General features: G+C 38.7%; 1 long non-coding RNA gene across 1 annotated transcript in view; it reads left to right on the top strand.

Moving 5' to 3' along the window:
- LOC105747304 (uncharacterized) overlaps positions 1–22,529 on the top strand; it is a 39,685-nt gene extending 17,156 nt beyond the window's left edge. The window contains exon 3 of the long non-coding RNA XR_001119386.3: positions 19,920–22,529. This is a non-coding gene — a long non-coding RNA (uncharacterized lncRNA). The remainder of the gene's footprint in view (positions 1–19,919) is intronic.
- Positions 22,530–22,799: the final 270 nt, after the last annotated feature.

Genomic DNA, 22,799 nt, shown 5'->3' with positions numbered 1-22,799 from the left:
GGTTATATGATAAGCATTCAGAAAAAAGACCTGTTAAGTAAATGAAAGAATCTTTTGTAATTACCTATGTATGTCCTTTGCCATTTTTTCCCTTTGTCATTTAATATATTTATTAATGAATTCCATAGGTAGTGAGGATTATAGTCCTTTGTTATATATGTTATGAATGTTGTTTTCCCCAAATTATAGTTATTTTAACTTTCTTTTATCAGTAGAATAGGCAAGAAGATAATATTCAAACATACAGTCTGATTATCTTTTTTTTTAATATTTATTTATTATTATTATTTTTTAATTACATTAAAAAAAATATATGAGGTCCCATTCGACCCCACCGCCCCCGCCCCCCACTCCCCCCACAGCAACACTCTCTCCCATCATCGTGATACATCCATTGCACCTGGTAAGTTCATCTCTGAGCATCACTGCACCCCATAGTCAATGGTCCACATCATAGCCCAGACTCTCTCACGTTCCATCCAGTGGGCCCTGGGGGGATCTACAGTGTCCCGTAATTGTCCGTGAAGCACTATCCAGGACAACTCCACGTCCCGAAAACACCTCCACATCTCATCTCTTCCTCCCGTTCCCCACACCCAGCAGCCACCATGGCTACCGTTCCCACACCCATTTCACATTTCCTCTGTGGACATTGGATTGGTTGTGTCCATTCCACACCTATGTCAAGTGAGGGCTTAGATTCCACATGGGTACTGGATGCACTCTTCCCGCTTCTAGTTGTAGACACTCTAGGCTCCATGTTGTGGTGGTTGACCTTCTTCAACTCCATGTTAGCTGAGTGGAGTAAGTCCAATAAGTCAAAGTGTAGGAGCTGAAGTCTGTTGAGGCTCTGGGCCTGGGTGTCATATTATCAGTCCAGAGATTCAAATCCCCTACATATATCTTAAACTCAGCACCAACTACAATTCCAATAAAGTAGCATGCAAGTCTTGTGAAAAGAGATCCCCTCAGAGTCCATTTCCATCACGCAGAAACACCAGCTCCAAAGAAGGGCCATCTGTCATGGCAGTGAACCCCTTCTGCCATGACCATAGAACCCGTGGGTCTCTTTATCCCTCAAAAGAACCAATACCTGGGGTTGTATCTACCTTATCTGTCTCTTAGACTCTGTTCAGTTGTACATAGGGGTATTCCTTCTGACAACCTCCAGACTCTTTTTTAGAGACTCACAACCTTATAATCTCATTTCTCCTTTCCATTTCCCCCTTACATTAGGTCAAACCGCTTCCCGAAGTCATGTTATTATATGTAGACAGGTATATTCTGCTGTTCCGCATTGAATCTTTAATTCAAGGTCATTTTCTAGTTGCTTCTTCAGCTGGTATGTGGTAGTGATCCCTCGGTGCCAGGGAGGCTCATCCCCGGGTGTCGTGTCCCACGCTGGGGGGAATGCATCACATCTACACGCTGAGTTTGGCTGTGAGAGTGGCCACATTTGAGTAACATGAAGGCTGTCAGGAGGAAACCCCCAGGCACAATGCTACTCTAGGCCTTGTTCTTATTGCAGGTGCATAGGCTCAAAAGTGTAGCCATTAGTATCAAGAGCCCACTGTTGGGCCCTCCTTCCTTCCTGGTTCTTGCCGTTGCACCTGGAGGATTGCCGCTGCTCTCCCAGGGCCCACAACAGTGACTCCCCGGCCAGGAGCCCAGTACCCCCCCAGCTGTTGTTTTTAATTGTTTCCACTATGAGTATATATAGACATTACCATATACCCTGGGCATATGCCCTGTATAACTCCCTGTCAACCATATATATCCTGTCAATAACATCCCATATCAGTATTCCTCCGCTGCCATTGTTGAACCACTCTGTGATCCAAAACTTCCCGTAAAGTGAATCCCAACATAATGTCAGCTTCAGAAGAGTCTTAGATCACCAAAATTTATATATACAATATACAGTATTTCCCCAGATCCACCATAAAACCTTTTCCCTTCCACAGCAATAATCTTTTAACTTATTCATATCATATTTCCTGAAACTGATGTACAGATTCCGAAACTATAGTTTTCAAACAAGGTAACATTTGTGCTTACTATGTGGTCCATGCTTTAGGTTGTACAGTTTTCTAAATTTTTTAGTTATCCTATGTTTTGTCTTATGGTTTTCATTATTAGTCTGTCGTCCCCTATATGTTTTTGGTGTAATATTAGCTGTTTTATATTCATCCTCGTGTACTCTCACATAACTCCTCTTTTGCCCCCTTATTTACCTTTGTTCTATCCATTGCACGTCCATTTTCCCCTCCCCTTAGGGCCCACAACGCCTGCCAATCTAATGCCCTGGGAGCCGTCCTTTCTCACGAGAGATACAGTTCTCTCTATTCGACGGCATTAGTCTTCCCCAGGATATGGGTCCACCCCACCCAATGGTAGAACCCACCTTGGCAAAATGAGCCTTCAGCTATTCCCTCCGGAGTCCGTCCCGCATCAGACCATACCCCCTGAGCGTCCTAACCAGGTGACCCTCCTATTTATACTTTGATACGTTTTACTCAACATTTAGTTCTCAACGAACTTCTGGCACTCTCCCATGTTTGTATGTTGCCCCTCCCTCCCACCTATTTCTTGGACCATATTACCCCTCTTCCCATCCCCAGCCCCCCTCAAGCCCAGAAAACCCCACCCGAAGGTAACCCCTTGCCCCCATTTTGTCCCTTCTTTGTGCTCATACTTACCCCCAGCTCATCACAGATTCCACCCCTACAGACATTAACTCACATCCTTCCTCCACCCCCCGATTTCCAGTAAGCCACTTTTCCAGACTCTAGCTCTCTGAGGCAGTTAACTTATTTCATATCATTGAGGTCATATAGTATTTGTCCTTCAATGCCTGGGTTGCTTCACTTAACATAAGATTCTCAAGGTTCATCCATGTTATCACGTGCGATTGTAGTGTATTGGTTCTTACAGCTGAGTAGTATTCCATTGTGTGTATATACCACATTTTATTGATCCACTCATCTGTTGATGGACTTTTGGATTGATTCCAACTTTTGGCAATGGTGAACAATGCTCCTATGAACATTGGTGTACATATATCGGTTTGTGTCCTTATTTTCAGATCTGATGGGTATATACCCAGCAGTGGTATTGCTGGGTCATATGGCAAATCTATGGATAATTTTTTGAGAAACTGCCAAACTGTCCTCCAGAATGGTTGGATCCTTCTGCATTCCCACCAGCAATGGATGAGTGTTCCCCTTTCTTCACATCCTCTCCAGCATTTGTATTCTACTGTTTTTTTCATGGCTGCTAATCTTATGGGAGTAAGATGGTATCTCATTGTAGTTTTGATTTGCATTTCCCTGATAGCTAGGGATTTGGAGCATTTTTTCATGTGCTTTTTAGCCATTTGTATTTCTTCTTTGGAGAAGTGTCTGTTTAAATCTTTTTCCCATTTTTTAAATGGGTTGTTTATCTTTTTGTTTTCGAGATATATGAGTTCTTTATATATGCAAGTTATAAGTCTCTTATCAGATATATGGTTGCCAAATATTTTCTCCCATTGTGTGGGTTCCCTTTTTACTTTCTTGACAAACTCCTTTGAGGTGCAGAAGGCTTTAATTTTGAGGTAGTCCCATTTATCTATTTGTTCTTTTGCTGCTCGTGCTTTTGGTGTGATATTCATGAAGCCATTTCCTATTACAAGGTCCTGTAGATGTTTCCCTACACTGCTTTCTAAGGTCTTTATGGTCTTGACTCTTATATTTAGGTCTTTGATCCATCTAGAGTTGATCTTTGTATAAGGTGTGAGATGGTAATCCTCTTTCATTCTTCTACATATGGCTATCCAGTTCTCCAGGCACCATTTGTTGAATAGGCCATTCTCTCCCAGTTGAGAGGGTTTGGTGGCTTTATCGAATATTATATGGCTATATACATGAGGTTCTATATCTGAACTTTCAATTCGATTCCATTGGTCTGTGTGTCTCTCCTTATGCCAGTACCATGCTGTTTTCACTACTGTAGCTTTGTAGTATGTTTTGAAGTCAGGAAGTGTGATTCCTCCTATTTCGTTTTTCTTTTTCAATATGTCTTTGGCTATTCGGGGCCTCTTTTTATTCCAAATAAATTTCATAGTTAGTTTTTCTAGTTCCTTAAAGAAGGCTGTGTTGATTTTTATTGGGATTGCATTGAACGTGTAGATCAGTTTTGGTAGGATAGACATCTTAATAATATTCAGTCTTCCTATCCATGAACAGGGAATATTCTTCCATTTATTTAGGTCTTCTTTGATTTCCTTGAACAATCTTGTATAGTTCTCGATGTATAAGTTTTTTACCTCTTTAGTTAAATTTATTCCTAAGTATTTGATTTTTTTATTTACTATTGTGAATGGTATTTGTTTCTTGATTTCCTCCTGATCTTGCTCATTATTGGTGTATAAAAATGCTACTGATTTTTGCGCATTGATCTTATAACCTGCGACTTTGCTAAACTCATTTATGAGTTCTAGGAGCTTTGTTGAAGATCTCTCAGGGTTTTCTATATATAGGATCATGTCATCTGCAAATAATGAAATTTTGACTTCTTCCCTTCCAATTTGAATGCCTTTTATATCTGGTTCTTGTCTCAGTGCTCGAGCCAGTACTTCCAAGACAATGTTAAATAGGAGCAGAGACAATGGGCATCCTTGTCTTGTTCCTGATTTTAGAGGGAAGGATTTCAGGACTTCGCCATTGTAAACAATGTTGGCTTTAGGTTTTTCATATATACTCTTTATCATATTCAAAAAGTTTCCTTGTATTCCGATCTTTTGGAGTGTTTTTATCAGGAAGGGGTGCTGTATTTTGTCAAATGCCTTTTCTGCATCTATAGATATAATCATGTGGTTTTTTTCTCTCAATCTGTTTATATGGTGTATTACATTGATTGATTTTCTTATGTTGAACCATCCTTGCATACCTGGGATAAATCCCACTTGGTCATGGTGTATAATTCGTTTAATGTGTTGTTGAATACGATTAGCAAGTATTTTGTTAAGTATTTTTGCGTCTAGGTTCATTAGAGAAATTGGTCTGTAATTTTCCTTTCTTGTGGTGTCTTTGTTTGGCTTTGGTACTAGGGTAATGTTGGCATCATAGAAGGAATTAGGCAGTGTTCCTTCTGTTTCGATTTTTTGGAATAGTTTCAACAGGATTGGTGTTAGTTCTTTCCGGAATGTTTTGTAGAATTCACCTGTGAAGCCGTCTGGCCCTGGGCTCTTCTTAGTTGGGAGATTTTTAATGACTGATTCTATCTCTTTGCTTGTGATTGGTTTGTTAAGATCATCAATTTCTTCTTTCGTCAGTATGGGCTGCTTATGTATTTCTAGGAATCTGTCCATTTCCTCTAAATTGTCATTTTTGTTGGAATATAGTTTTTCAAAGTATCCTCTTATGATAGTCTTTATTTCTGTGGGGTCAGTGGTGATATCACCTTTCTCATTTCTTATTTTGTGTATTTGCATCTTTTCTCTTTTTTTCTTTGTTAGTCTCGCTAAAGGTTTGTCAATTTTGTTGATCTTCTCAAAAAACCAGCTCTTGGTCTTGTTTATTTTTTCAAGTGCTTTCTTATTTTCTATTTCATTTAGTTCTGCTCTTATCTTTGTTATTTCCTTCCTTCTTCTTCCTGTTGGGTTACTTTGTTGTTGTTTTTCTAATTCCTTCAAATGTGCGGTTAATTCTTCAATTTCTGCTCTTTCTTCTTTTTTGATATATGAATTTATGGCTATAAATTTCCCTCTCAGTACCGCTTTTGCTGCATCCCATAAATTTTGGTATGTTGTGTTACCATTATCATTTGTTTCAAGGTAGTCATTGATTTCTTTTGAGATTTCCTCTTTGACCCACTGTTTTTCTAAGAGTGTGCTGTTTAATTTCCAAATTGTCGTGTGAAGTCTGGGTCTCTGTCCCTTGCAAATTTCCAGCTTGACTCCACTGTGGTCAGAGATATTGTTTTGTATGATTTCGATCTTTCTGAATTCATTAAGCCTTTCTTTGTGGCCTAGCATATGGTCAATCTTGGAGAATGTTCCATGTGCGCTTGAGAAAAATGTATATCCTGCTGTGTTTGGGTGTAATGATCTATATATGTCTATTAGATCCAGCTCTTCTAATATACTGTTCAAATGTTTTGTTTCTTTAGTGATTCTCTTTTGAGATGTTCTGTCCAGAGTTGATAGTGGTGTATTAAAATCCCCCACTATAATTGTAGATGCATCTATTCTTTCACTTAGTTTTTCCAGCGTTTGCCTCACATATTTAGAGGCGCCCTTGTTAGGAGCATAAATATTTATGATTGTTTGATCTTCTTGACAAATTGTCCCTTTCACTAAAATATAGTATCCTTCTTTGTCTCTCACAATTGTTTCGCATTTAAAGTCTATTTTGTCTGATATTAATATAGCTACTCCTGCCTTTTTTTGGTTGTTGTTTGCTTGTATGATTGTTTTCCAGCCATTCACTTTCAACCTCCATGAGTCTCTGGGTCTAAGATGTGTCTCTTGTAGGCAGCATATAGATGGGTCGTATTTCCTTATCCAGTGTCCCAGTCTGAATCTTTTGATAGGTGAGTTTAATCCGTTGACATTCAGTGTTATTACGTTTAGAGAGTTATTTATGGTAGCCATATTTTGGTTGGATTTGTGTTTGTTATATTTTGTTTGTATTATTTTATTTTCCCCTTCTATTTTTGTCTTTCTTGTTGCTTTTACACTCTCCTCCATCTCTGACTGTCCTGTTTTTTCCTTTCTTCCTGCAGAATTCCCTTAAGAATTTCTTGAAGGGGAGGTTTCCTGTTGATATACTCTTTCAGTTTCTGTTTATCTGTGAATATTTTGAACTCTCCATCATTTTTGAATGCTAGTTTAGCTGGATAGAGTATTCTTGGTTGGAGATTTTTTTCCTTTAGTACCTTGACTATATCATACCACTGCCTTCTTGCCTCCATCGTTTCAGATGAGAAATCAGCACTTAATCTTATGGAGTTTCCCTTGTATGTGATGGTTTTCTTTTCTCTTGCTGCTTTTAGAATTTTTTCTTTGTCTTGAGCATTGGATAATTTGACAAGTATATGTCTTGGGGTGGGCCTGTTGGGGTTTATGACCAGTGGAGTGCGCTGTGCTTCTTGGATATGTACATCTGTCTCTTTCAGTAGATTTGGGAAGTTTTCATTCATTATTTCCTGCAACACTCCTTCTGACCCCTTTCCCTTCTCTTCTCCTTCTGGAATGCCTATAATACGTATGTTTGAGCGTTTTGCGTTATCATTCAGGTCCCTAAGTCCTATCTGGATTTTTTCTACCTTTTTATTGACCACTTCTACTATCTGTTTGATTTCCAATGCACTGTCTTCCACATCACTAATTCTCTGCTCTGCCTCTTCTAGTCTGCTGATATTTGCTGCAAGTGTATTTTTGATTTCTTGAATTGTGGTGTTCATTTCCATCATATCTGTTATTTTTTTGCGCATGTCTGCAATTTCCCCTCCAAGTGTTGTCTTCACACTGTTTACCTCTTTCATTACTTCATCAAATTTGTCGGTGATAAATGTTCTGAGATCTTTCATTGCTTGTGCGAAGTCCTGCCCCCCTTCCTGATTTTCAGTTTGTTGATTGGATTCAGCCATGTTTTCCTGATTACTGGTTTGGTTTGTAGATTTTTGTTGCTGTCTTGTCAACATTTTTTCTTGACAGGTTTAATCAGTTCCTTAGCTTCTTTGTCTAGTCTTGGAGAGTAATTAGCTGTTGTTTTTGCGTAAGTGTTATATCTTCTCTTTGTCACTTTGTTCTTCTTATTCCAATTTCTTATTGCTAGTTAAGCTCACTTTAAAGGAAAGTATTAGTGCTGGGGAAAGTCAATTGTGTAAGGAAGGAAAAAGTGTGAAGTAGTATTGGTGATATATGTTTACAAAGCAACAATATGAGTTCTGGGAGGATGGGGGTTAGATCATGTAAATTGTGTAGAGTTATAGTAGTAGGAAAGTACCTATAATGAGGTAGACGACTGAATATGGGAGGAATGTGGTACGTACTAAGAGGCTATTGTTTTCGTGAGAGAGGGAAAGAGAAAAGAAAGGTAATAGTTTCAGGGACGAATACCAGATGGAAAACTAAACAAAGGTATTAGAAATTAAGAGTTAGACACTTTGTGGATCAAAGAAAGGGAGATGGAATATAGGAGAGATAGCAGATGGTGGAGGATATCAAGTTGTAGGGGAAAGGGGATAGTGTAGATAGGCTAAATCTATTCACAGAGAAATGAGGCAGTGGAGGGTGAGGAAACCCAGCAAATGTGAGGTATTTCCTGTAGGACCTATTGTATTGTTAAGGTAAAATAGTATAAGAAGAATATTGGGGACAAGAAAGAGAGGATTGGAAAAAAAAAAAAAGAACAACAAGAACAACAACAACAACAAAAAAAATAAAAATAAAAAAAAAATAAAAAACAAAGAACAGAAACCCCGCCGCCAGGCTCGGCTGGGCTCGGCTGAGCTCGGCTTTCCCGCCCGCCGCCCGGCGCGGCGTGGCCGGGCTCGGCCCCCCCGCCCGCTGTGTCTCAGCCGGGCTCGGCCGGACTCGGCTTCCCCGCCCACCGCCCGCCGCCGCGGCGCAGCGCGGCTCGGCTCTCCCGCCCGCCGCCCGCCGCGGCAAGGCTAGGCTCGGCTGGGCTTGTCTCCTTCGCCCGCTGCGGCACAGCGCGGCTCGGCTCTCCTGCCCGCCACCCGCCGCGGTGCTAGCTGCCTCGGCTCCACCTACCCAAGGAGGGAGTCCTCCACACGTAGCTGGGATCTCCGTGTATATTTCACAGATGGATCCTCTCTGTTACCTTCCCTCCAAATCGATGTCCAGACACCTCCGGACCAGGAAAAATCCCGAAACAGCCGGTCCCAAAGAGTCTCCGACGCCTCCCAGCCGATTCCCCCCAGGAGCTAGTAACCAGGAAGTTCACTCAGCTGCCATCTTGCCTCCCCCTCCTGAAAAGTCCCAAATTATATCTTATAGACCAGTCCTTTCCGTTACCTTCCACCAAATCGATGTCCAGACACTTCCTGCCCTGAAAAAATCCTGAAAAAGCCTGGTCCCGGAGAACCTCCAGCGGTGCCCAGCTGCCTCTTCCCAGGAGAGACGGCAAGGCAAGCTCACTCAGCCACCATCTTGCCGGAAGTCCCTCCAGTCTGATTATCTTGAACAAAAAATGTCATCAGATGTAATATAAGTGATGCTTTATAGCCACTTTCAAGAAAATAATTAAGAAAATGCAATATATAGGAGCAAAATGCTGAATGCTCCTCTGTAGAGGTTCTGTTGGGTCTACTTAAATAAAGATTTGTAGCTAGAGGCATATAATATGCCTAAGAGCAGTAAATGTTTGGGGTAGACAGTCATGGTTCTTATCCTATATTTGCCCCTTGGCATCTGTGCAATGACTTAATACCTCTGAGTATCTGTAAATTTGAAATAATCGGGCTTCCTTCACAGAGCTAGTGCCCAGCAGAGCTCAGGAAATGGTCTCTATATAACATTCCATTCCATAATGGGTTATTTCCAAAATTGATACTTATTCTGAAATATGAGCACAAACTAGTTCCATGGCCCCAGGTAGGCCTGAGCTCCTCTGCCAGAAATGTAAAGATAACATGATGTGTATGTGTGTATGTTTTATAATATATTTATAATATATGTTCTGTATATATATGTCTATCTTGTGTGTGTGTTGCTATTTTGTTTATGATTTTTAAACACCTGAGTTTTGTGTTATATGTTTTTTTTTAATTATTTATTATTTTTTTTTAAATTACATTATGAAAAATATGAGGTCCCATTCAACCCCACCGCCCCCGCCCCCCACTCCCCCCACAGCAACACTCTCTCCCATCATCATGACACCTCTCAGAGATATTTTTTTCTCCGCCAATTCTATTGACTAAAAGTAAATACTATGTCTTCTTAAATTTTCTCTTGAGAGAGTCTTTGTAGCATGTAATGGGACTACTGGCATGGAACAAGCTACTGAACAATCCTTTAAAGATTTGAATATGATCATTACTTTTTGTTCAGAAAAAGTAGCTTAACATTATGAGGTGGTTTAGTCCACTGGTCGTTTTTTTTCTAGAACATTATTGAATAACTGTGTTGTCATCAATGTGTAAGAAACACGAAGTCAGTCAAGCATTCTAATATGACTACTGTACAAAGTTTACACCTCAGGGTCACTTTCAGAAAGTGGTGTTCACCTAGCCTGCAAATAATTAGACATTGAGTTTACTTATGCAGATCTTCTACTAATGCTTTTTTCAAAGCACAAAAGCTTTTACTATTTTAATAAAATTCATTACAGACCTTTCTTTGGTCCAGTTCGTGAATATTAATTTTCTTGGGCAATTGATCTAATTCTATTTTCTTCCTAAATAGAGGAATCTTCCATCCTTGTGTAAACGAGGTCCGAGTATTACAAAAATTTTTTTAAGTAGAAGTGAAGCTCAACATGAGTATATGGTATGTTGTCAGGAAATAAATGGTTCATAATATTTTAGTTAGAATGTTATTTAAAATAGTGGGGTTTGGCAGTTTGGAATTATTTTATGAATCCTGAGAAGAGAAAGATTATGTTTTAAACTAATCTATTCCTGTGGGTGTGATACCCTTTGATTGCAATAAATTCAGTTGAGGATCTTCTGATTACATTACTTGATAAATTGCTTTAGGGCTTTTGATTGGACTATGTCAGTGAGGCATGAGCCAGCTTGGGTTTCCACCCTCTGGCTATGTCTGATATAAACAGAGACAGAGAGAGAGACAGACACAGTTAAAGGAAGTTGCTGTACTTGATCCTGCAATGATGAGAGAAAGGACTCCAGTTTTGCCCACAACTGGGCTGCAAGGAGAGAAACCCCACTAGAGGCTCAAAGAGCTGAGGCCCAGGGAAAGATGAGCCATATGCCTCATAGGTTAAAGCTAATTTTGGGAAGAAAGTGGAGCCACCAAGACTAAGAGAGAAGGCCGGGTAAGACACAAGCCCTATGCCCAGTTTGCTCACAGCTGCAGAAAGGCAGAGACCTCGGCAGAGAGTGGCAGTCATCTTGCTTCACCATGTGGCAGCCAACTTTGGTGAGAAACCATCCCTTATGATGCCGTGAGTTGGACTTTTCACAGCCTTGGAACAATAAGGTTTTATCTCATTTAAATCCCCATTATAAAAACCCACCTATCTCTGGTACTTTGCATTGGCAGCCCCTTGGCAAACTAAAACATGGGGTAACAAATATTTTCATTTCAATAATAGAATTTATTTTCAATAGAACAATTATTAATGTTTTTTTCTCCTATTTCCTAAGGTACACAAATCCTTTAGAGAAATCAGCCCTCTGTGGAAATAAATTAAAATCTTTCAAGTTACTGGGGTATTATTTACTACCAGAAGACAGTAACTAACTGTGCCCTGCTGGCCACTGGCCCCTGGCCCAATATATAAGTGACTAACTCTCAACCAAAAGAATAAATGTAGTTTCAAGTTTCTACTTTATTTATATCATGGGACCAAGTGACCTAGAAATTAGAATTACACAATTATAGAATTGCAGAGCTATAAAGGGCTTTAGAAATCATAACTCTAATTTTACTGATGAAGAAATTGGGGGCCAATGAGCGATGGGAAAAGGTCTCAGAAGGATCTAACTCAATATATTCTATAATGTAACATATATGTAAAGTTCCTTAAATATTCTAAAAAGTCTTTATGGCCATCACTATATTTGGCTGTTTGAATATTAGGGGGTATCAGTAAACTATAAGAATAATTTTTTCAAAATTACTGTGGTATGGATTCTTCATACTATATAAGTAATCGGAGTGAGGAAAAACAAAATATTTTAACAATTAAGGATGAATGATACCTGAATCTACATATGTGACAATATGGCATAGAACTTACATACACACAAATAAGTGCTTGTAAAACTGAATAAGGTAAGTGGTTTGTACCAATATCAGTTTACTGCTTTTGACATTGTACTAAAGTTAAGCAAGATGTTAACTTTGGGAGAAACAGTGTGAAGGATACATGGGATCTCTCAGCATTATGTTTTACTTTCCTATCCCTATAATTATTTCAAAATAAGCAATTAAAAATATAAATTAATTGCCATTAGGAAACATATTGTTTCTTAATAAAATACTTATAAACTACATAGGTGGTTAAAATTTAATATAAAAATAATCAGGTGCGGGTGGGGAAAGGGGCAAAAAAAAATAAAAAATAACAAACATAATCACAATGTGCTATCCTGGTTTACTTCTGACTTCTTTGATCATTCCTTGTGTCTCCTTGACTGAATATTTCCAGAAGTTTTCTCTTCTTGACACAGACTCTCCATTACAATTGATTAATATTCATGATTTTACCTGTCTCTGTGTTGAAGCTCCCCACATCATTTTGTCTGACTCAGTTGTCCCATTTGAACTCCAATTCTTGTCTAGACTGTTAGCTCCATGAAGGGAAGAGCTACGTCTATGTTATTGGCCATAGTGTCACTACAGACTAGCATTTTATATGGCACTGATTAGGCTCTCAATAAATATTAGACAAATAAATGAATAAATAAATGACTTTTCCAAATATCTATAGGATATTTTCATTTGGAAGTCCCATCATCACCTAAATTAAAAATGTAGCAAAACAAAACAATAGTGTTCTTCCCACTAATCTCACCTACCAACCCATTCACTCTGCCAATTTCTTTATTTCTCCCATTTACTCAAGCTTTTAAGGGTGAGTTGCCTTTGACTCTTTCTCTCTTTTATTTGTCATATTAAGCAGTTACTTTTCCTGATCATCTTTGTATTTGTTCCTTCCATTTCTTCCTATGGTTACAACCTTAACCTCAACCTTTATCACTTGATAGTTCTAATTTTTCTTCCTGTTGCTAGTCTTGATTTGGTTTCGATCTACCTCGCATTCCAATGCTTGGTAAATTTTTCTAAAATAGTATTTTTGTTTTGTCACTATGCCACCTAGGATCATGGTCATCATAATCATTGCTACAATTTATTGAACGCTCTCTATGTATCAGATACTGTGCTACTGTACATATATTATCTCATTTATTCTTTACGACAACTCTGTTAAGTAGGCACAGAGTTGTTTATTTCTATTTTATAGAAGAGGAAACAGGGTCTAAGAGATTAGCAAGATGTCACAGCTTTTAAGTGGCAGGACCAGGATGTGAACTTAAGTTAGCCTGGCTGTAGTTACTCTGATACACTATTTTCCTAAATACAAATAAAGTTTGTCCATTTATTGAAACACATGCCCAGAAAAACATTCATTTGGGAACAGTCAACCTGTCTTTTGAGAGATTCTCAAAAAGATAGGAGAGAGAATATATATAGCCAGTCTGACACAAACAGGTTCTCAATAAATAGTAGTTTTTAACCACTTTGTTAAAGGAGCTGAACTCACACAGGCTCAAATAGAAAGCAACTATGAAATCACCATGAAATCTCAGGTAGGTTTTATAGTTTTGTGATTGCTCTCAGGTAATAAATGAATAGTCTCTTTTTAGTCATTAGAATCCAGTTCAGTGTAATAATACACACTTCAATCTCTTCTTCCATTGAAAACCTCTTCCCATTCCCAGCCTGAAAATCAACAGCTGTGGTCAGTTGTTTTTCTCCTTCTCAGTTCACCTCCTCCCTCATAAATTTCTGCTTTTGGCCTGTTGAAAATCTGCAAGAAGGAAGGAGGAGAGGTCTCACTTATCTGTATGGTTGTTACCTGGCATTGGGGCTCTGTAGAGTGGCAAATAGTCAAAGGTGATTCTTTGTCTCTTGGAACCCTGATGGGAACTCCTACTGCTTTTCTGGCTTGTTAACAACCTCCCTGGGCTTCTAGCAATCCACCGCTTTATTGAGCTCACATTCCCCCTCCAGATGGGGTATATTTTAGAAGGATCTCAGGCTGGTTCCCTTCAGAAGTGCTCTTATCAAACCACAGGAATACACACCTTTGTCCTGCTATGTGTGAAATACAGTTGTCTTCTAATTTAGCCTTCTTTCTCTATTCTTGAACATAACAGGCTCATTTCATTCCAGCCCCACTGGTTTTGTTTATTTTCTTATCCCACCTTTCCTCCTCTCTGCCAATCTAGGCGTAATTCCCAGCCAAACTCAATACGCAATTTTTTCCATGAAGCTTTCCCTGATTTCCCCCCTCCCACAATGGTGTTCCCTGCCTAAAGTCCCATAGCAGTCTAGTCTGTATCAAACACTCTAGCCTTTGATTTTATAGTGCTTTGTATTGCTCTAGTCTAAAATATGACAATTTTATGTCTTACCATACTGAAAAGATTTAAAACTTTAATGTGGAATCAATTTTAGCTCCTTCTTTTGTGCTTTAGATACAGTGAGCATGACATAATACATAGTAGAAATAAATCAACAGATCTCACTGAGATTAAAGGCCTAGCTCTTCTACTCCACCCTCGATGCTCAGCTCACTAGGTTAATAAATTAGGACACAGTGAGAAGAAAGCAATCATAATGATGAAGGTATGTGAAACCATGTTCCATGAAGAGTGGCTGAAGGAACTGAACTTAGCTGGAGAAGAAAACTTGAAAGAACAAGATAGTAATAGATGTAGCTAAATTGGACAGAACACTTTTTATATGCCAGGTGCTGTGGTAATACTTTTATAGATGTTCTAATTCAATCCTCACAAAAACTCTGTAAGTAGATAGTTTTTCTTCTCACTTTATTTAGGGGTAAACTGGAGGCACAGAGAGGTTAAGTAAGAGTAAATAGTAGATGCAAGTGGAAGGTTCAATCCAAGGCAAATGCTTACCTAAGTGGTTTAACAGCCAGCATGTGAATAAGGCACTAGATTTATTCTGTATCACCCTCACAGTATGTGTGATTCCAATCACATACACTGAAATGCTGCCTCTCAGAATATCCCCAGATCTGCTATTATATTTCAACTCATGAAATGAATAAAATATGTCATTTAGAGAGATTGTGTAGTTAATGGAACTTTGATTCCAAAGATGGAAAGCATTAATTTTAGCCATTTATACATCTTTGGTAGGGGTATATAAATTTATTTGCATAATTAAATTTCCAAAATTTAAATTGGAGACCTGGACAGATTTATACAGAGAAACCTTATGATTCTGAGACTTTTCCAGTAGATCTAGAATATTTTTTATCTTTTAAAATATTTTCTTAAGAATGCTGTCGGGGCTAAAATTATTTCCTTTCAATGGGATTTTGCACCAGGACATTTATAACAGGTACCTAAACTTACTGTAAAAGAAAAATAAATAATTCTGACCCACTTTTTTGTCAGATTTTTTAGAATTTTGTTCTTTCAAATAGGAGAGACAACTTTTGAAATACCCTCAATAGCACAGCATAACAGTTTAAAACTTGTGTATTGTTAGAGCATTATGCTGCAAGTTATAATATCAGTCAAGATTAAATAGATGTGTTCTCTGTTTACTTTTGCTAAAAAGGATTTTGCTCAATTTCAGTACTTCTCAAAGTATGGTCTGCAGATGCCTGGGAGTCACTGAGGTGCTTTCAGCAGGTCTGAGAGGTCAAAATTATGCTTATAACAATAATATCATGTTATCTGCCTATTTCACTGTGCTGATATTTGCACTGATGGTACAAAAGCAACAGTGGATAAAGCTCTTTTTTTTTTTTAAGATTTATTTGCTTTCTTTCTTTCTTCTTCCCCCCTGTTGTCTGCTCTCTGTGTGTCCATTTGCATTGTGTTCTTCTGTGTCCACTTGCATTATCTGGCAGAACTAGGAAACTGCGTCTCTTTTTTGTTGTGTCATCTTGCTACATCAGCTCCCCATGTGTGCAGCACCACTCCTGGGTAGGCTGTGGTTTTTTCACACGGGGCGACTCTCCTTGCGGGGCGCACTCCTTGCATGTGGGGCACCCCTACACAGGAGCATCCTTGCATGGCACAGCACTCCTTGCACCGCGGCAGCACTGCGCATGGGCCAGCTTACCACATGGGTCAGGAGGCCCTGGGTATCAAACTCTGGACCCTCCATATGGTAGACGGATGCTCTATCAGTTGAGCCATGTCTGCTTCCCTTGAGAAAGCTCTTGACACCATGGCACAAATCAAGGCAGTGTTACCAAACTCTACAAGTAGTCATTTCATTCTTCACAACCAAGAACTCATGGTAAAAAGATAAATAAACAAAAATAAAAAGTCAGCTTTACTTAAGAATGTCCTGGATGACCAGTAAAAATTATTTTTATTAAACCTCAACCCTTGAGTACACATCCTTTTAACATTCTGTGTGATTAAATGGGAAGTACACATAAAGCACTTTTGCTACACATTGAAAAGCATGATGCCTCAAGGAAAATCACTTGTGTAATCATTTGAACTGTGAGCTGAATCAGCTGCTTTTTTCATAGAATGTCATTTTCACTTGAAAGAACTGACAGACAAACTATGGTTATACAAACCTGGGTATTTGACAGATATTTTCTCAACAATGAGCCAAGTTAGCTTATCATTTCAAGGAAAACAACTAACAGTATTTCTTGCCAGTGATAAATTTGAGCTTTAAAGCAAAAATTAGGATTTGGGCAGAATTTTGCATCGACACCATGAGCTTGAAGTATAGTGGTTTTGTAGATATGTCTACAAATTATTTGAAACAGCACATCTCAGAAAGTGAAGCTTAGTTTCCTGCCCTGAGTGTGGGCTTGACTGTTTCTAGGGCAAAAATTACGGCTGAATAGATGAGTGGCCACACGGAGATCAGGTAGTAAAATGACTGTGGCTTCTATCTTGTGTGCATTCTCTTGTTTTCTCTCTCTTTTGAATCTTTCACTGTGGGATAAGCAAGCTGCCATTTCATGAGTCAGCCCTAGGGAGAAGGAAACCATCTGCCAGGTCTTGGGGACACTCAGACAGCCTATGGAGAAGCCCATCTGGCAAGGAGTTGAAGCTTGCCAACAGCCATGTGAGTGAACCTGGAAGCGGATCTTCTGGGCTCCGCCAAAAGCCACCTGAGTGAGCTTGGAAGTGGATCTACCTTCACTTGAGCCTTAAGATTACGGCAACCTGGGCAACAATTTCACTGCAAACTTCATGAGTCAGAACAACCCAGTTAAGTCACCCCTAGATTCCTGACCCAAAGAAACTGTAGATACATATTTATTGTTTTAGTTTCCCACTAAAACAACAGCTTCCCAAAACTTAAAAACACTTTTATGAAATCAGTGGTGATATTAACAAAGGTGGGCATTTTGTTCTTTCTCTCTTTGGTTGTATAATGAAACATGTCCAGAGAGAATCTGTGCAACTCAGAGAACCAATGTTATCCAAATGATCAATGCATGATGTTATAAAATCATGCAATAATTAAAAGATTCATTCAAAGAGCAATAGAGACAACTGAATTTTAATGCATCAAAGCATAAAATGTTCATTGATATGGTTTCAGATTCTACATTGCCACTAACCTTTAATAAATTATCACTTGAGTTTTGGTGTAGGATCAAAGACTCTCCGCACTTATCTAGAAAAGCTATTAAAATACTTCTCCCCTTTCCAACTACATATATATGTGAGGCTGGATTTATTAATGTATAATACTGAAGCAGGCTAGTAAGATAGGGCATTAATAGAGGTATCTGGAACTCGCAGAGAGTCATGTGGACATCAGTAACCCCCAAGATGGCTGCTAAAAGACCCCACCCCCAGGATTCTGCTCTCCAGAACAAAGACTTCTTTTGGGAACAAACAAAAGTCCCAGATATTCCCCAAGGACTTTATCATTGGGTCCTTTCTGGGGGATTGATGGGGGGGTAATCAATCAAAATAGCAAACAGCTGAAACCCCTCCCCTGCCATTAGCAAAGGGGTAGAATAATTAATAGTTTATAAAGCAGACTTTGAGGTCTAAGCATGCTCACACCCTGCTTTCTTGCCTCTGGACCCGTTCCTGTCCTCTGCATGCTGCTCTTGCCATTTTTCCTCTGCCACGTGGCCACACAAGTAAACCCTGGGGATTTATAACCTAATGAGGAATTGTAGCCTGTAAATCAGCCCGCTATATCACTTTTCAACCCCTTCCTCTTCAACACTTCCCGTGCCGCTGACGACAACAGAAGCGGACAAAGAAACAAGACGCAGCAAATAGACACAGAGAACAGACAAGGGGGGGGGGGGGATTAAATAAATAAATCTTTAAAAAAAATAAAAAGATAAAAATTTGGGAAGCTCTATTCTAGTAATACAAATATTGCCTTTTCACATGGTAAAGATGAAAGGCATTGTTCAGAAGTTGATAATAAAGGCCTTAGTTTTTATTATTATTCATAATTACAAAACTTTGTCCCTCAAACATAGTATTTAAAATACTATATTAAGATACAAAAATGTATATTGAAATATAGTAGCCTTTGTCACATGTGGGTGTGAGATCAAGACTTAAAAATACTGTATCTACTGTATATTTGCCACATATCTGAGAATACTTAATTTCAAATTTTTTAATAATATTGACTCAATATATTGAAAGCTTAGATCATCAGCACTCAGTAATTGGTAATCTGATTTTATAATTTTACTCAGCAAATATTTAGAAGACTCTGGTATATTATCAGAGATTTATGACATTTCTACTGGGAAATAATAACTTAAGCCATCGTTCACATATGATTATCATGAAACAGTTTAAAAATAGAGAACATAAAGCATAAGACTTTGGAGGATGGGAGAAAAAGTGGCAAGATGTAGCAAGAGAAGATAGAGGAATTGTTAGGGAAATAAAATACAAAATTGTCTTATGAAAGGAAAGGAAGGCCATCTTAAAGAGTATGGGTGAGCTACATCATCAGATATTTTAACAGTTGATGAGGGTGAAGATTGAGAAATGGCTTAGACTTGGTGATTGAAAAACCATTGGAAATCTTAAAGAGAATCCCCACAGGATGTTTTGGATTGGAGAAGAGTCACAACTGTGGCAGGGGAGGATCACTGGTGGGGGGTGTCCTTGATGGGGAAATTTGTGGGGAGGCGTCTACCTGGGGCATATGAATATGTTCAAGTGGTCATAAGATGTTGTCTAAGTGTGTGGAGACCCCTACAATAACTGAAAGAATATTGAATTCTCATCCTGAGAAATCCTGCTACATTCTCTAAAAGAACAGCAAGAATCCCCTGTGCAGTGCCTAGCAAAGGAGGACAGACTATGATACCAGGCCCTTGATGTTGATGGTTTTACTTATGAACCTTGTTCTTGTGAAATTGAAGCTTAACCTATATTATATACTGCCTAAGAGTTACATCCTGAAAGCCTCCTTGTTGATCAAGTGTAATCTCACCCTAAGCCAAAGGTACCATATAAATGTATTACCTCCCCACTTCCCCTTCACTCCTCCCCCAGCATGGGACATGACCCCCCAGGGATAAGCCTCCCTGGCACCAAGGGATTATTACCAAGTGCCAACTGGAGTGCATTTGGAAAAAGACCTTGACCAAATGGGGGGAAATATTAAATACAGATGAATTTTTATGGCCAAGGGATGTCAAAATGAGCTGGGAGGTCATTGCAGAGGTTATGCTTATGCACATCTCAGCAGGATCTCATTGATTGCTACAGTAAACAGACCTCAAACAGCAGGGCTTCTGAGCACTCTAGAGACATCTGGACATTGTAGGCAGCACAGACAATCTCAGGAATTTAACACCCTATCAGTGGGCCTTACTTTAGAATATATGCTCCCCAATGTACAGAGTTAGACTCATTTATAATGTCTACACATGACTCTTCTGCCCATTTTATTTGAATCTATAATTAGCAATATCCTCATTAAATATATGTCCCAGAGACTTAAATCTTCATTGTTAATTTGCTGTTTCAACTCTGTATCTCAGCAGAATCCAGTTTACTGGGCTCCCCCTGGCCAACTAAGAAAAGGATGATAAAGGACAACACCCAACTCAAGAACAGTATCTACAACTGATCCTCCTGTCTCTCCCAGCCTCCCCTGCAGGGGTAGCGCTCGCGGATTCGTTGTGTGACGTGCCTACGTCACGCGTCCCGGCACGTCCTGCGGGGCCTGTAGGTCCCACCGAGGCCTCTGGCCCTCATGGCTTCGGAGCCTCCTACCTTCACTGTTTAAAAGTGGAAGTGGCTGACCCTTGGGATGCTGCGTTTGGGAGGCTGCGGCACAGGTGATGGGGGCAGCCCCGAAGCTCAGGGGGTTCCCCAAGGGCAACGCGCCAGTACTGCGAGCGGCAGTGTTGACTGAGTGCTGCCTGCCTCCGCCTGCCTCCTGAACCAGCTCTAGGAGCACTGCAGCCTCGTCCAGACCTTCAGCATACCTCGCTCATGTGAAATGAGCCCTCCCCGGTGACCACATGGCCAGGCCGGCCTCCAGGGAGGAAGGTGGGTAAGGCGGGAGGAGAGCGGTCTCGTTCATTGAAAGGACAAGGGAACGTTTCTAAACTGGGAAAGGATGAAAGTTGGATCGAGACTGTGGGTGATGGCAAAATTACACTATTAAGCTGAAAGTAAACTCTGTAGCATAAGGGTACTTAATTTTTAAAATTTAGTTATTATATCCCAGTGATGAAGCGATAAAGATTTAAAGCAACATACACGCCCATCTTTTTATTTTTTTTTAAAGATTTATTTAATTATTTATTTATTTATTTAATTCGTTTATTTGCTTGTTTGTTGATTGTCAATTTTCCCACTCATAAGCTTTATGAGTTCGGGGAGTAGGCTTTTTTTATCTGTCATTATCCCCAGGTTCTGGTACAGTGCCTAATATATTTGTTGTTGGAATAAAATCTTTTCTCTTTGGCAACTTAAATTGGTGCCCTTTCTCTTGTTTGTATCCCAAGTGATTGGCATAGAGTGGACATTCAGATTTTGTTTGTAAAGGTGAAAACCATCCCTAATAGAATTTCTGATAATCTGTACCTTTTTCTGAAGCTTCTCTGACCATCTTCAACAGAGTATTTCTCCTGTTGTTGTCGTCATTCTCTCCTTTTTCCCCATCATGAAAGCCAGTCACTCCAACTAAGAGAGACATATGTGTAGTGAAAATTACTCAAGATTTTGGAAAGAGAATCTGGACAAGAGTCCTTGCTCTACCAGTTGACAGTTTTGGGAAACTTTCAAAATTCCCCAGAGCCCGGTTTTCCATTTGTAGTAGAGATAGTAATACTTATTTATAGTTTCATGTGATTAACTGTTTCTGTCTTTAAATGGAAATCTGACTTTCCTTTAAGGAAAAAAGAAAAGGCTCTGTTATCTCCATCCTCTAACTGCCCAGATAACATTTGTTACATGTATTTAGTATTGAGTTTTACTGACTTGTTCATGTAAAAATTGCCTGAAAACCACAAATTAGGCAGACAATTTAAATCATTGGTAAGGAAGATTTGTATTTAATTATTTTTGAATAAAAGACATTGGTATTAATATAAATGTAGTCTTCATGATTTAGGACAGTGGGTAACTTGTTACACTTTTAACATGTAAGAAGAATTATTTTAGTACAAATTAACAGAGAAATACCCAAGAGGATTGATTCATTGGTACTGGCTGAAAATAAATGTAGTCTTATGGCCAGTTTGGATAAATTCATACATGGTGAGTTATGGCTTGTCAGGGCTCAGCTCTAAAGAGTTGTCAACATACTGTCAAAGTTTTGGGTTAAAGGAAAGAAGGGGCTGCATCCTTAAACATTTTCATTTTTAGTACTGCTGGATGAACTCTTTTCTTTCTAATGATTTTGTAGGATTACAAGGAATAACCATTTTTTCTTTTATACCATGTTTCAACATTATTGATTGGACCAGAAAGATTTGCTTAAAAATCTAGGTAATTCTTACACACTCTATGACCATAAGTGAATCATATACACAAAATCTGTATTTCTGGTCATACTCTGCAGAGGGTTCAGCCTAATAAGATAAATTCAATAATTTTAACTAATGGCCATAAAATACAGGGACTAAATATTTGATATGCTTTAATTTGCTTTTGAAATGCATCAATTATAGATTGCCTGTTCTCAACTTGGAGGATATTATCATTGCTGTCCAATAAGGGGTTTTGTGCAGTTTAGTACCTTCTGATAATATCCTCCAATGCATGTATAAGTACAGGACATATAATACAAAAATTGGCTATATATTAAGTGGAAGAGTTGATTATTCCTAGCTTTAAAGATATCACAACCAAATTTTTCCACAATAGAGTTCTAGCTAACATTTAAAACAAAGACAGGGAAATTTACTGTATCTAAAATATACCCCTATTTTTGAAAAGGAAAAAATAAGGTAAAGTAATTCCAAATAATTCTGATGTTAAATCATTCCACGTTCCACTGAAGGATGCAAACCTTCTCAATTCATATTCACATAAGTTTAATACTAGTCTGTTGAGTACAAGAAAGAGGTCCATGAACCACTCTCACTTATGAATATAGTTGCAATAATTGTAAATGAAATCTTAGCAAATGAAACCCAGCATGATATCAAAAGAGTAATACACTGTAATCAATATGATTTATTTTTCCAGAAATGCAAAGATGGTTCTATTTTCAGGAAATCTAATAGATAATTTATTATATCAACAAATTGCAAAAAAACACACAATCATATCCATAGATTAAGAAATGGGAATTGATAAAATTCAACAAATATTCACAGGAAAAAACAAAACCAGAATGGGAATAGAAGGAAACTAAATATGATAAAAAATGTTTAGAATAATGTTTGCTATTGGTTTTTGGTAAA

Source organism: Dasypus novemcinctus, chromosome 2, assembly GCF_030445035.2.
Source record: "Dasypus novemcinctus isolate mDasNov1 chromosome 2, mDasNov1.1.hap2, whole genome shotgun sequence".
Taxonomy (NCBI): Eukaryota; Metazoa; Chordata; class Mammalia; order Cingulata; family Dasypodidae; genus Dasypus; species Dasypus novemcinctus.
The sequence above is the reverse complement of the archived record's forward strand: the minus strand, read 5'-3'. Positions and strand labels throughout refer to the sequence as shown.